Source organism: Neoarius graeffei, chromosome 19 (assembly GCF_027579695.1).
Source record: "Neoarius graeffei isolate fNeoGra1 chromosome 19, fNeoGra1.pri, whole genome shotgun sequence".
Lineage (NCBI taxonomy): Eukaryota > Metazoa > Chordata > Actinopteri > Siluriformes > Ariidae > Neoarius > Neoarius graeffei.
Window position 1 is genome coordinate 797,460 of NC_083587.1, and position 16,108 is coordinate 813,567.

Consider the following 16,108-nt stretch of genomic DNA (forward strand, 5'->3'; position numbering starts at 1 on the left):
TTTGTCACTCACAGATATGTAATATTCAGGGCTCGAAATTCGTGGTGGTCCGGTCACCCAAGGCAACTTAATTTGTCATTTGGCGGGTAATTCCTGTCACTAGCCAGCCCGGCTGGCTAGTTGAAAGTAAAAAATATATATGAAGCGAAGATTCAGATTGGGGCTGTGCAATATATCTCTGAAAATTCTGTGAGAGATACATATAATTATTATATCGTAACTATCGAGTATTTTATGGTCATCTGCTGACTTGCGTTTGTTTAAAACCTTTTCCGGTGTTTTTCTCCCTGTCCCTCAGGCAGTAACGTGAGAGGCTGCCTAAGGGTTAAAAAAACAAACAAACAAAAAAAAAACAACGTTACGCACTCGCCAACCAATCCCAGGCGACATCTAGGTGCTGAAAGGAACTCGTGGGAAGATTTTCTAGTTTCGGTTTACAGCGCTGACTCCGTTCGTGCAATCGCTAGTGTTGCATAGGCTACCGTGTAAGCCCTGTCAATTTCAGCGACAAATTAAAAATAGAAGCGGACAAAATGGTTCCTAAAAGAACTAGTAAGGGGTCAGTCATCCGGCATTTTTTTGGATATCGCGAGGAGGACGTGGAACAGCAAATGCCAGTTTTTAAAGTGTGCAAAAACAAACAGTATCAAAATACTCGGGTCTTGAAATAAATGCACATTAGTCATGAACAATGGTAACTACTCTCTTTTTGTGTTATTTTTGACAGAAGTAAAATTCATACATGAACAAATTTTGGAAGGTAACTAGTCCGGCTGGCTGGTGAAAAAAAATATGAATTTCGAGCCCTGAATATTGGATCATTTTCCTCAATAAATAAATGACCAAATATAATATTTTTGTCTCATTTGTTTAACTGGGTTCTCTTTATCTAATTTTAGGACTTGTGTGAAAATCTGATGTTGTTTTAGGTCATATTTATGCAGAAGTATAGAAAATTCTAAAGGGTTCACAAACTTTCAAGCACCACTGTAGCTATAGTCATATAGTAACTATAATCATTCTTGCAATAATAAAAGCTAGTGGTAAGTCCATTCAATGAATGGAAAGACATGCTTTTGTGTCTCAACTAGTAAACCACACCCTCTGCAGTGAATTATCCCATAGATAAATATACAGTTAGGTCCATATATATTTGGACACTGACAAATTTTTTTTTTTTTTTTAACCTGTTTACTGAAACATATTCAAGTTGACTTTCAGCTTTCATTTGAGGGTATCCACATTAAAATTGGAAGAAGGGTTTAGGAGTTTCAGCTCCTCAACATGTGCCACCCTGTTTTTAAAAGGGACCAAAAGTAATTGGACAATTGACTCAAAGGCTATTTCATGGGCAGGTGTGGGAAATTCCTTCGTTATGTCATTCTCAATTAAGCAGATAAAAGGCCTGGAGTTGATTTGAGGTGTGGTGCTTGCATTTGGAAGAGTTTGCTGTGAAGAAAATGTGGTCAAAGGAGCTCTCCATGCAGGTGAAACAAGCCATCCTCAAGCTGCGAAAACAGGAAAAAAAAACCATCCGAGAAATTGTTACAATATTAGGAGTGGCAAAATCTACAGTTTGGTACATCCTGAGAAAGAAAGAAAGAAAGCACTGGTGAACATCAATGCAAAAAGACCTGGACACCAACAGAAGTCAACAGTGGTGGATGATCGCAGAATAATTTCCATGGTGAAGAGAAACCCCTTCACAACAGCCAACCAAGTGAACAACACTCTCCAGGAGGTAGGCGTATCAATATCCAAATCTACCATAAAGAGAAGACTGCATGAAAGTAAATACAGAGGGTTCACTGCACGGTGCAAGCCACTCATAAGACTCAAGAATAAAAAGACTAGATTGGACTTTGCTAAAAAACATCTAAACAAGCCAGCACAGTTCTGGAAGAACATTCTTTGGACAGATGAAACCACTAGATTCATAAACAGTTTCTTCCCATATGCCATAAATATCCCTAATGAGCAAGCCTGTTGCGACAGTGGCAAGGAAAAACTCCCTCAGATGACATGAAGAAACCTCGAGAGGAACCAGACTCAAAAGGGAAACCATCCTCAGTTGGGTGATAACAGACAACGTGATAACAGTTTTAACATGAAGTCTGTTTCGTTGATGTTATATAAACTTCATTGATACGAGTGCAAAACTGTTCATGACAACTACAGTCCTAAAGTTAGCAAGTCAACTGTAGTCCTCAGCCATAAAAGCATTACTATAAGTGTCCAGAACATCTTCCAAGTGTGACTTTCAACTGTCTGTATGGAGCCATCCTCTACAGGAGCGATGTGATGAGACTCCAACCAGACATAGGGCATCAGGATGGATCAGGTAGGTCCAAGGAGCAGAAGAGGTCAGCATCTCAATCTCAGGATTGACATGTAACTCAGAAGAACAGACGGGGGGGGGGGGAAGAGAAAGAAAACACAGGTTGTTGGGCATGCCCAATGTCACCTGATGAGTAGGAACAGTATACATTTTGCGCTGAGTGCAAGCAGGGACTCTGGCAAAACTAACTATGACAGCATAACTAAAAGGGGAGAGCCAGAAGGTAACACAGGCATGAGGGTGCCCGGGGACATAAAGCAGCAGCCACTACACCGTCAACAAACTCAAGTGAGCAAGCGAGTGGGGTACTGACAGCATCCAAACATCCCAGTTTACCAAAACACCATGTCTGAGGACCCTCCAGATCTACAACTTTACCTCAAACACCATTAACAAAAGGCTTGACTAAACAGATATGTTTTCAGCCGAGACTTAAACACTGAGACTGGGTCTGATTCCTGAACACTACTCAGAAGGCTGTTCCATAACTGTGGGGCTTTGTAAGAAAAGGCTCCGCCCCCTGATGTAGCTCTGCCCTCTGATGTAGCAGAGCCTTTTCTTACAAAGCCCCACAGTTATGGAACAGCCTTCCAAGTGTGAAATGTGAAGTTCACTATAATGAGGTACCAACAGATAGTCTGCACCTTTTGATCTAAGTAGGCGTGGCGGGTCATAAAGGACCAGAAGTTCACTCAGGTACTGTGGTGCGAGACTATTCAGTGCTTTAAAAGGTCAATAGTAGCATTTTATAATCAATACAAAATTTGATTGGGAGCCAATGCAGTGTGGATAAGATAGGGGTGATGTGGTCGTATCTTCTAGTTCTAGTAAGGGCTCTTGCTGCTGCATTTTGAACTAACTGGAGGTTTTATATGCACTTATTGGAACATCCAGACAGTAAGGCATTACAATAATCCAACCTGGAGGTAACAAAATAGCCCAGGAGTAATAGGGTTATACCCGGAACAAATTAGTAACAAGCTGAAAATTTCAGAATATGTTCAGAATACCTTTAGGAATAACATACTAAAAGTCCCCGGAAATCCCCCTTGTGCTCTCTGAGAAATTCAAGATGGCATCCAAAATGGCTGCCAAATGGAGATCTGCCCATATCTCAGGCCCAAAACAAAATATTAATGCAATTAAAAGGTCAGAATATATGATGTTTTGTAGGGTAGGAGAGTAAATTCCAACATGTGTGAATTAATTACGTTGTGTATTAACATTATATTATAATGTACACATTATTATAACAGTATATTTGTGTATAGTGTGGATCCATTGGTTACTCGTTCACTCCATATCATCCTATTCTGTTCACAAAACAACAAACACAATTACTAGGGGTTGGAGCACTTATTTTCATTAATATTAAAGTAAATTGGTGGTGTAAAATGAAAAATGGCATGTTAAAAGGTCATGCTGAGTTCAATCATTTTTAAAAGGTCATGCTGAGTTCAATCATTTTTAAAAGGTCATGCTGAGTTTAGTCATTTTTTGTCCGAATACACTGGCATTGCTAGTAGTAAAGACTGGCGCTAGAAACTCAAAGATTAATTTTTTTCCACCCTTAAACAAGCTTGAATAAATTCCCTACTTCATTGATGGTACAACAAAAGGTCCAAGCATTACAACTGAGGCACTGAGAAGTGTTTAAGTCTACTCATTGTTTATAAGCAAGAGCTTTTATTGAGGCAGACCTTTTTGTCATGAAAGTCGCCGGAATGAAGAAGTGTACTGAAACAGCTTGCCATTGTAGTTTTAGAAGATAGAGTTCTCAAATTTAATTTCCCTTTAATATTTTATCAAAGCTTAAAGATGCACTAAATATTAAGGAAATTGATGTCTAATTGTTGTCTTACATTATGTTCATGTATGTAGGTAGCCTACTAAGCTAATCTGTCAATCATGTCAACCATCAAATTCCATGTAATTTCCACATTAATGACCTTGTAATCTTGGTTAATTTTAATTTTAACAGTGTGACAATGGTGAATTTGCATTGCTTGTATGAGAGAACATATAATTTAACATTTTAATTGCATTTATATTATGTTTTATCCCTGAGATATTGAAAAATCTCCAATCGGCGGCCATTTTGGATGCCATCTTGAATTTCTCAGACAGCACAAGGTGGATTCCCGGGGACTTTTAGTACGTTATTCCTAAGGGTATTCTGAACATATTCTGAAAAATTCAGCTTGTTACTAATTTGTTCCGGGTTGGACTCAATTTTGAGCTAATGCTCTTGGGCTAAAAGCATGAACTAGTTTTTTCTGCATCGTGTAGTGACATTAAAATTTCTTATCTTAGCAATATTTCTGAGATGAAAGAAAGCTATCCAGGTAATCTCATCTCATCTCATTATCTCTAGCCGCTTTATCCTTCTACAGGGTCGCAGGCAAGCTGGAGCCTATCCCAGCTGACTACGGGCGAAAGGCGGGGTACACCCTGGACAAGTCGCCAGGTCATCACAGGGCTGACACAGACAACCATTCACACTCACACCTACGGTCAATTTAGAGTCACCAGTTAACCTAACCTGCATGTCTTTGGACTGTGGGGGAAACCGGAGCACCCGGAGGAAACCCACGCGGACACGGGGAGAACATGCAAACTCCACACAGAAAGGCCCTCGCCGGCCCCGGGGCTCGAACCCAGGACCTTCTTGCTGTGAGGCGACAGCGCTAACCACTACACCACCGTGCCGCCCATCCAGGTAATCATCAATATGAATTTCAAATGAAAGACTGAGGTCAATAATCACCTCGAGGTCTTTTACTGCTGCACGTGAAGAAACAAAAAGGCAATACAGAGTTACTGTGTAATCAGAAAACCTAATTCTAGCCGCATGTGGTCCGAGTACAAGTACGAGGATCTTGTCAGAGTTAAAGGGGAACTGAAGTCATTTTTAAACTTGCTTTATTTCTTAATTAACATGTTATTCAATTACGTTTTCGGTTTTATTAACCTTATATCGTGACTGGTATTGGCGGATTATATTACACTTATCAGCCTTTTCGGTTTTTAGAAGAAGAAGAAACCTTTATTCGTCACATGCACACTTCAAGCACAGTGAAATTCATCCTCTGCATTTAACCCATCTGAAGCAGTGAACACACACGCACTCAGAGCAGTGGGCAGCCACACCAGAGCGCCCGGGGAGCAGTTAGGGATTCGGTACCTCGCTCAAGGGCACCTCAACCAAAGGCCGCCCCACGTCAACCTAACTACATGTCTTTGGACTGTGGGGGAAACCAGAGCACCCGGAGGAAACCCACGCAGACACGGGGAGAACATGCAAACTCTGCACAGAAAGGCCCTCGCCAGCTGCTGGGTTCGAACCCGGAACCTTCTTGCTGTGAGGCGACCGTGCTAACCACTACACCACCGTGCCGCCTTAGCCATGTTGAATGTAGTTTGTATGGTCCACGGCAGGCGTCACCTACAGTATCTGCGCAATCCTCACGAGACTTGTGCGAGACTTCAAACGTGAAGTGTCAGCACCGCCATTTTGAAAACTGTTTACACAGTGGCCAGATCGCCATATTCCAATTTAGATTAATTTCGAGATTTGCCAGCTTCATCAGTGATGGAGTGTCAGTCCTCCGCGCTGTGGCGCATGCACCTGAAGGCACGCCTCAGGCTGTGCGCACCGAGTGGACTCCAGCACGCACGCCAAGAATAAGGTGCACCTGAGCTCAGTTAAGGAATGATGCATTTGCATCGCAAAGTATTATGATATGCATTACCAAGCCTTTCTACCTATTGTCTTGATTTCCTGTTTCACGATCCTTGTGCCAGTTTCTCGTTCTTGTCCTCGATTAGCCTTTGATGTACTATTTGCACCTCAACCGACCTTTTTGTCTGTATTCTCGTTTTCATCTAGCCTGTCATTTTGGATTGTTTTTTTTTCCTGCACTTTATTAAACTGTATACTTCTGCACATACATCCGCCTCCCTCGCATACGTGACACAGAGATTATTCCATATGACTTCGAACCAACTGCGAAGAGTTGGAAAGAAAACAGGATAAGGACTAGTCCGTCGCACTGGTATTTACCTCATTACTGTCGCACAATTAAAACGTGCCAGATCAGGTGGCTGGTGGGTTTTCAAAATAATAAATACATGCATGTTTTTTGTGATAAATACATTTTATACCATTTCGATTACGTTCATTATGTCTTATATTAAATATAGTTAGTTGTTTTTTTTTTCTTTTTTTATCAGACATCTAGTTTTTGGGTTTGTTTACCTGACATGTTTCGACGTACGACTGTCGTCTTCCTCAGAGTGTCACCGGATGTTAATTGGTGACGCATCTTTTATCAGCTGATGTTTCTGAAGGCGTGGCCATAGAGATCCGTAAGCGAAGCCCGAGGACCATCAACCAGGATGAGGGAGCATACATGCTCTCCCACACCTGGAGTGCCATCTTGCAGGGGACGAACAGACAGTAGAAGGCGTGACCGACCTGTCAATCCAGACAGGAAGGCCACGCCTTCAGAAACATCAGCTGATAAAAGATGCGTCACCAATTAACATCCGGTGACACTCTGAGGAAGACGACAGTCGTACGTCGAAACATGTCAGGTAAACAAACCCAAAAACTAGATGTCTGATAAAAAAAGAAAAAAAAAAAAAAAAACTAACATTTTATACCAAGCACATTTCCCACATAATCGTCACTAAGATTTCAGACAGCACTACAAAATGGCGTCCCCACTATATAGTGTCCTATAAAGTGACTAGGGAGCGATTTCGGACACAGGGGAAACTTCCGGCTTGATTACGTCAGCATTCGAAGGAGGGAGCACGTCTTTTGACAACATTGGCAGATGTTGGTCACTTTGATTTCCGCTGGACGTTTTACTTCCATCCCACAAAGTTTCGCACAGGTCTCAGTGAATCTCGTTTACAGCCGTTGCTTTGACATATGGACTGATATATTACATGGTATATTTCAAACACTCATAACTTGCTATAGCAGTGACAAAATAGCTGTCAGAAATGCATTCCTACATTTTACAAAATGAGAAATAGAATTTTGATAATTAAAAAAAAAAATTGCCTTCAGTTCCCCTTTAAGCAGAAGGAAATTAATAAGCATCCAGTGCAGGGTTCTCCACTTTTCAAAAATGAAAGGTGGAGGCGGGGGTTTGCCCCCCTGAAGCTGATGGACTTTGGGCTTTTTGACAGTGAAACTGGCCAATAAATGGATAGGAAATGCTAAATCATTGTTAAAATCATTTTACAAAAAATTAACACACTTACTGTACATATCTTTATTGTCAATGTGAGACTCATTACAGTGACATTTCAGTTGAGACTGATGCACCTGTAAAATTTCTATCGTTTTAACTGTAGAATGCCCTCGTATATCTGTGTCACGTAGGTTCTTAAATGTGACAATGATGGACAACGGCCAAAGATAGAACTTTTAATACAAGATGTTTTATTGGGTATGGGTTCCCACAGTAGCAGCAGAAATTTAAGACAAAATAAGTTATAATAATAAAATAAAAGTTCAAGTAATTATTAAAAAAAAAAAAACCTTTGTCTACAAAACAGAATACTGTATTGCACTATGTTTGCACCGCCTGAGGACAGGCACATTACAGGACTACTACATAACAGACAGCGCCATGACCCAACTAGTCCACCTCCTTTCAGAGGGCTGGATATAGTGGCCTGTCCCCACCCACTGGAAGATATCAATTATTTTATATTACCAACATCGCATAAACCATACATTTACTTAATTTCAGGTCTAAGTGCATCCCAATAATCTCTATAATTCATAAACAAAACACCCAATTACAATAAATACATACATTTTTTACAATACACATAATTAAATGTTAATTGGGTGGAACTACTACAATCCATGCAAGAGCTGGTACACGTGCCCAAGACTGGCACTACAAAGCCACCCCGGCCTCCGTAGTTCAGGTCCTTTGACCCAGGAACACGGAAGTCCTGCAGTAAACAAACACAGTGAAGCAGCGGGAAAACGCAGCTTTCGCCTACACAATCACAGATACATAAAATAAAAGACTTTAACTTAACCAGTGTGTGCACTGTTATATGATTACTGTAACTGTGTATGGTCAGAAAAGACGATAACGCTACAAACAACCTGCGTGTACACCACCAAAGTTATTTAGCTGCTGGCTAGCTGCAGCTTGTAGCTTCCAACGTTACTATGTGTCAGTATAGTGTAATGTAGTGCGCTGTAGTGTAACGCAAGGATAGATCTAGATAAGTTACTCTTTTTTTTTTTTGGGCCACAGGAAGGGTGGCGGGCCAGAATTATAACATGGCGGTGCGCCACTTTAAAAGGGCCCGTGGAGAACAATGCAGTGTCTAATGTCCTTTACACATTCCTCAATTCTATTAAGCTGGTGTCTCATCTGGTTTTGCAGAAACATACAACTGTGTGTCATCAGCATAACAGTGGAAACTAATACCACGGTTACGAATAATATTACCCAGAAATAACATGTATAAAGAAAAAAGCAGTGGGCCTAAGACAGCACCTTGTGGAACACCAAACTTTACCTCAGTATGTCTAGAAAAATCACTATTTACATCAACACACCGACAGCCAGCACTCGAAACTAACGGTGTCCCGACGTCCCGGGGACCATAAAAAAATGTCATCGGGACACAAAGTTATCATACCTGGGACAATGGAAAAAAATAGATCTAGAAAAAAAGTTCTACATTAATATTATTTACAAAGCCGTAACACATACGTAGACATTCACCTAATTTGTCAATTTTAATTTTAAAACGTTAACAGCGAAAAATACATAGTAGCTACACTTTCGATGCACCTGCATCCGTAGGCTACAGAGCAGCGCATTCTGTTCTAGAATCTTCGGCCGGAGTCCGCATTATATGGACTTGGAATGGAATTGCTACCGCACACGCTGCGCCAACTCTTGCCAGAACAAAAATGCTTAAGTGGTTGAAGCGGACCGACCGCGGGGAAGAAACTGAAAGCCCAGACATAACGTCTCCGGGACCTTCAGGATCCAAAGTGTCATCGCCTGGTCTGCAGGCAACGCTAGCAACTCAATGAACACTGTTAGACACGTTATAAAATACAACAGGAATGATGTGGATGATATTGACGGAAGATACCGTTCAACAGAATAAGTGAGTTTTCTTGGTGTCTTTCTAGTTCAGAAAGTTTAGTCAGTCAGCAGCACAACTAGGCTAGGACCTGGCACTATGTTGATGTTGCTAACATTTACACCCACGTTTCGGCAGCGAAAGTTCATAAAAATGGATAACGGTAATGGATAACGGAAAGTTCATAAAAATGGATAACGGTCTCATCTCATCATCTCTAGCCGCTTTATCCTTCTACAGGGTCGCAGGCAAGCTGGAGCCTATCCCAGCTGACTATGGGCAAAAGGCGGGGTACACCCTGGACAAGTCGCCAGGTCATCACAGGGCTGACACATAGACACAGACAACCATTCACACTCACACCTACGGTCAATTTAGAGTCACCAGTTAACCTAACCTGCATGTCTTTGGACTGTGGGGGAAACCGGAGCACCCGGAGGAAACCCACGCGGACACGGGGAGAACATGCAAACTCCGCACAGAAAGGCCCTCGCCGGCCCCGGGGCTCAAACCCACGACCTTCTTGCTGTGAGGCGACAGCGCTAACCACTACACCACCGTGCCGCCCCATGGATAACGGTAATGGTGAAAATTATAAGTTGGCCTTATAAGTGCCAACAGATATTCAAGGTATAAGTAGATGAAATGAACATAAAAGGGGTCTTATTTTCAACTAAAGTGTACTGCAGATGTAGGGAGTTGAAACATTTTCTGAATGAGCTAGTTGGCCCCTTTAAATAAACGGGTATCTATTCATACAGTGAGATCGCCAAAGTTTAATAAACTGAAAATGCAATAACTGTAATTTTGAAGTAGATGATGTATAGGACATGTGTCGCTTGTGTCTTGTGACTTATTGTAAAAATGATATAAAGGGTTCAAAATCGCATAGTTACAAATATAATAGCAACTTCATATGATAATATTAACCACTGGTTATTTCAGAGAGGAAAAAAATGGGGACACTATTGCTTCCATTCGGGACAATACAACACAGAATTCGGGACCACTGGGGGACACAAAGAAAAAAAGTTAATTTCGAGCCCTGCCGACAGCGATCAGTTAAATAAGAGCTGAGCCAGGAGAGGGCCGTTCCCTTAACTCCCACAACATTTGCTAGTCTATCCAAAAGAAAGGAATGATCAATGGTATCAAATGCTGCACTAAGGTCAAGTAACACAAGCAGCAAGACACAGCCCTGATCAGACGCCAACAGTAGGTCACTTACTACGATGTTTCTCAATCTATGGGCCATGGACCGTGTAGGTACACAATCTGTCTAAGAACTACAACAGCCCGTCTCTTTAAGAAACTACATTTCCCACCAGCCAACTTCCGCGTTGACCTATGTCACGCGTGGACGGGATCATCTACGTCACGTCCTCCATGACATCACTTCCACGCCGACTCTTTAAGAGACCCGGAAACGCTCAGCTCGCTCTCTCTCGTCTGGATTTCAAGCCATCTGGACACAAGGGATACCCTGCATCAGAAAACCCAAAAAAAGACCTCTTTCTTGCAAGATCCACGATTTAGCGCGATTTCTTTCTTACCCTTGGCCAAGGTAGACTCCAGAGTCACGCGATTTTTAACTCAGTCGAGTTACAACCGGTTTTATTCGTATTAGAAGTGACGTCATGACTGCTGCCCAAGCAGTTTAATTCAAAGTTAAGAAAGCGGCTGGACCCTTTTTTTTTAACTGAAGCGCTGTGCACTTTTCAGCTCAAATACATGAAGCGGTATTGGCCGGTTTCGCGAGCGGAATATTGCGCATGCGCACATCGCTCTTTCCGAAGAGAAACATCCGGCGATTCATCAAAACAATATGTCGAGTGAGATGCTTCGGAAACCGTGTGAATAAACTGATAAATTTGATATGTAACCCGAATATCGGCGTATTTTGGCACTTGTCCGATCGGACAAGTAACTGAGACGATGAACTTGTCCAACATAAAGGATCACTTGTCCCGGACAAGCGGACAACCGTTAATGTCGAGCCCTGCATAAGGGGAGTAAAACATTCTAATTGCTGATATAATAGTTATATTGTTAACTACAGGGCTACTTAAATTGCCTGACCTTAAATTAGTAGTTAGAATTTTTTTTTGTCGGATATTTTCAATTTTGTCATTGAAAAAATTCATGAAGTCGTTGCTGCTACATACTGCAGGTGTGCATGCGTCTATAGTGGACTTATTCCTGGTTAATTTTGCTACAGTATTAAACAGGAATCTAGGATTATTTTTGTTATCTTCTATTAGGGAGGAGAGATAATGTTGATCTCGCAGCACTCAGAGCTTTTCTATACTTCAGGAAGCTCTCCTTCCACGCTAATTTGAACGCTACCAATTTTGTTTGACGCCATTTACATTCCAGTTTTCGAGTGGTCTGTTTTAATGTGCGAGTGTCATCGTTATACCAGGGTGCTAATTAAGTCATATATTTAAAATCTGTATTTTTCTGTCAAGCTGGTTTGTGATAATGCCTATTGTTAAAAGGATTATACAAATAAAGTCAATGTATTGGACAATAAACTGCACTGAATGCACAACCTCCTCGGCAGAGGTAATAATGTTGGCCAAACTCTCCACATGAACTCAGCTAAATCATGATCAGTTATGACGCGATTAGGATTACCCTCAGTCAACAATCTACACTTCTTACAGATGCAACTTTTTCTTTTTTTTTTTGGTTTTGTGAACAGAAGACAGCATGGCGGATGAAGAATCGCAGCGAGCAGACCAACCTCCTGAAAGAAGCATCAGAGCAGCGGAGACACAAATCACTCCTGGGCACTTTAACTTTAAGAATAAAACCAGCGCGGAAACAGAACACAGAGCTTTGCGAGTTGGGCCTTTAGCCATGAGTTAAAGTAAGAAGTTTCGTTGCTGCCAGAGCTCATCGTTAGACAGAGTTCTCTCTCTCTCTCTCCAGGGATCAGAGGCTTAGAGTTTGTTTTGTTTGTTTGTTTACATTTATTGCCATTTAAGCATCTATGGCTATTTCATGGCCAATACAGGTAATAAATATCACAAAATTAAAACCAATAATAAAATAAATAAATAAATACATCAAATACGTTTGTACACATCAATGCACTTCAAAAAGTTTAAAACCTTTAACGGTGAAACCTTATTAAAAATATCTTCAGAGGCTTAGAGCTCAACACCATACGATTCTTCCAGTAACAAGATTTCTCGGTTGGGGAAACCATGCCTAAAACAGTCCCCTATGATTTCATCCATCTTCATTTTCAATGTGTAAAGCTTTCTGCTTAATACACTGCAGAGGGGGTGAGTCTGCCTGACTGGCTTTAAAATATTAAAAATAAAATAAAATTTAAAAAAGAGGGGGAAAAGCCTGTGAGGAATCAAGTCGGAATTCCGAGAAATAAAAGTTGGAATGGCGAGGAAGTTGTAATTTAGAAAAAAAAATAACGTGATGGAAATAGCTTTAAGTGAAGATTATTTAAATACATACAACTAAACAGGTTAGCCAAACTACAGCTCTCTCCTGAGTGGATAAGTAGTGCACTACCGAGAGTGCACACGGCATTATTTCATACTGAACGGAGTTCACCAAAACACGGAAGTGGAGCTGGATTAGGGATTCGACCACACACCTTCAGTTTAACTTACCTCAGGGTTTTAAATCCTCAGAGCCAGACACAATAACGCGCTTTTATTTTTATAAACCGAGGGGCTGATGCGGTTCATGGAAGCAGCGGGTTTTTAATTTTTCCCTCTTCTTTTTCTTCTCCAGTGTTTTCTGTCGGTTGGAGAAGCAGCTACTGGACGCGTTAGCGCCACCACCTGGACTGGAGTGGAGTTTCAGGGTGGAGGACGCCTTTCCCAACCAAACCCTCACACATTTCTACAAATAACAATTATAATGTCATTTTTAAAAGTGTAATGTTTCATGCCTGGACCCATTTGGTTGTTCTGAACATGTCTGTGCTGGGTTTTATTTTCTGCTCGAAGCTAAAATTCTCTGGGGCTGTTTGCTTCCAGTGGAACTGATGCATAGCACAACATGGGCGGAATAATAAAGAAGACTCCTCTGAGGCACATAAAGCCAGCAGACTGCATCTATTTGAACTGCTGCTCATGCAGCATAACACACCTACTGTCTACCCACCGGTGTAGAGAGGTGTGGAGTGGAATGAAGACCATCGCTGGTTACAAGCCAACCAGCAATGAAGGAGAGGATGGCAATGTGGAAACGGCAAATGAGCTGAATCTTTATTTCAACAGATTTGATGGCGTGACCCCAACCCACCACCACCACTCTTCTGCGGGATGGCTACAACCACACACTTCACATTCTCGCCCCTCCCCCACCTCTTCTTGCCCAACCTCATCTCCATTTCAGGATCTCGGTCGCACCTCCTCAACAGACCCCTGGCTGAGTACCCCGCCCCCAAAAACATCTTCATCCCTCCCCCACCTCCGCACCGATCATCAGCGAGGAGCAAGTGAGAAGACAGCTGAAGAGACTCCATGCAGGAAAATCAGCAGGCCCAGATAGTGTTAGCCCCTGTATAACTGTACAAGCCTGATGTTGTCTTAGGTCATATTTATGCAGAAATATAGAAAATTCTAAAGGGTTCACAAACTTTCAAGCACCACTGTATCTCTCCTTTTATGAAAAATGTCTTGGCCTATTTCTTTGAACAATAACAAAGCATCAGTGGTCTTCATGGTTTGTTTTGTTTTATTAAACTTTCAAAAAGTAAAATAAGAAACAAAATTATGGTGGGGGTCACACAACAGACCTGGGCCCCAATTAAAGAGTGCTCTATAAAGAAACATAAAATAAAATTAATATAACAATATGGGGTGGCACGGTGGTTAGCGCTGTCGCCTCACAGCAAGAAGGTCCGGGTTCGAGCCCCGTGGCCAGCGAGGGCCTTTCTGTGTGGAGTTTGCATGTTCTCCCCGTGTCCACGTGGGTTTCCTCCGGGTGCTCCGGTTTCCCCCACAGTCCAAAGACATGCAGGTTAGGTTAACTGGTGACTCTAAATTGACCATGAGTGTGAATGGTTGTCTGTGTCTATGTGTCAGCCCTGTGATGACCTGGTGAGTTGTCCAGGGTGTACCCCATCTTTTGCCCGTAGTCAGCTGGGATAGGCTCCAGCTTGCCTGCGACCCTGTAGAACAGGATAAAGCGGCTAGAGATAATGAGATGAGATGAGATAACTTAATATACTATATATATGAGGGTAAGTGAAGAAGTTCTAAGACAGATGCTATAATTTCAAAAGAATTCAAAAAAGGAATACAAAGAAGGAATTCTCCGATGGAAACATCACTTGCAGAAGAAGACTTAAATGGAGGATATGTAGAGAAATAGCTTTATTTTCATAAATAAAGATTTTTTTCATTTGTCTTAGAACTTTTTGACTTACCCTTGTGTGTGTGTGTGTGTGTGTGTGTGTGTGTGTGTGTGTGTGTGTACACATAATAAATAAAACTCATACAGTGGATATAAAAAGTGTACACACCCCAATAAATGATAGGTTTTTCTGATGTAATAAAAATGAAACCATGATAAATAATTTCAAAATGTTTCCCACCTATAACCTCACCTATGTGACCTATAACCTGTACCTGTATAACCTGTATTGAAAAACAAACAAATCGGTTACTGAGAAAAGCATAAAAAATAAAAAAAAACACACAATAAGCTGGTTGCATAAGTGTAGTAGTAGGCAGCCGTCGATCCCAGAGGACCATGAGAGTGTGCCCTAGGAACACTTTCAGTTGTCCAGTGCGGGAATGGCAGTCTCTTCCGCACTTTGCACAGCAGAACTGTGTAGCAGCACAGTGTAGCGGGCAGCTCTTTTCTCATCAGCTCTCTGCATGAGACTCTCCTCAAAAACTGACAGACCTTTTGTCATTGCCAGTTTCCAGGCACACCTGTCTGCTGCAAGCATCTGCCAGGAGTTCATATCAATGGTGAGAGCTTTGAGGTCATGTTTTCAAGTGTCCTTGTAGCAAAGCTGAGGACAGCTGACTGGTCTGTGACCAGATGCCAGCTCTCTGTAGAGGAGGTCCTTAGGGATACATCCATCTGGCATGCTGGAGATGTGTCCTAGCCAGCACATGTGTCTCTGCTTCAGCAAGGCAAACATGGAGGTGTTGTTGGCTGTCTGGAGCATTATGTTGTTGGGGACCTTGTCTCTCCAAGTGATTCCCAGGATATGCCTCAGGTAGTGCATGTGGAACGAATTGAGTCTTTGCTCCTGCCTTGATTTCAGGGTCCAAGATTCGCTGCCATGGAGCAGTATGTTCAGTACACTTGGATCTTGATGTGCTCCATGAGCTTGTTGTTGGTCCAGACTCTCTTGGACAGTCTGGCAAAGGTTGATGCAGCCTTTCCAATGTGTCTGTTGATCTGGCTGTCCAAGGACAGATTGTTAGAGATTAAAGAGGCCAGGTAAACAAACTCATTGACTGTTTCCAGCTCCTGGTCAGCAACTGTGATGGAGGGAAGCTGATCAACACCTTGTCCCATCACTTAAGTCTTCTTTAAGCTAATGGTGAGGCCAAATTCATTGCAGGCAACAGCATAGGATGACATGGCAGACTGGAGCTCCTCTTGTGAGTGGGTTGCAACTGCTGCATC

At 41.9% G+C, this 16,108-nt stretch overlaps 1 protein-coding gene and 1 pseudogene across 1 annotated transcript in view; one reads left to right on the plus strand and one right to left on the minus strand.

The window, feature by feature from the left end:
* The window catches only part of LOC132867699 (zinc finger protein 883-like), a 90,996-nt pseudogene extending 77,764 nt beyond the window's left edge, over positions 1–13,232 (minus strand).
* Positions 1–16,108, plus strand: part of LOC132867784 (histone H3-like) — a 1,068,851-nt gene that overhangs the window by 128,178 nt on the left and 924,565 nt on the right. The gene's annotated exons all lie outside the window — the stretch shown is intronic.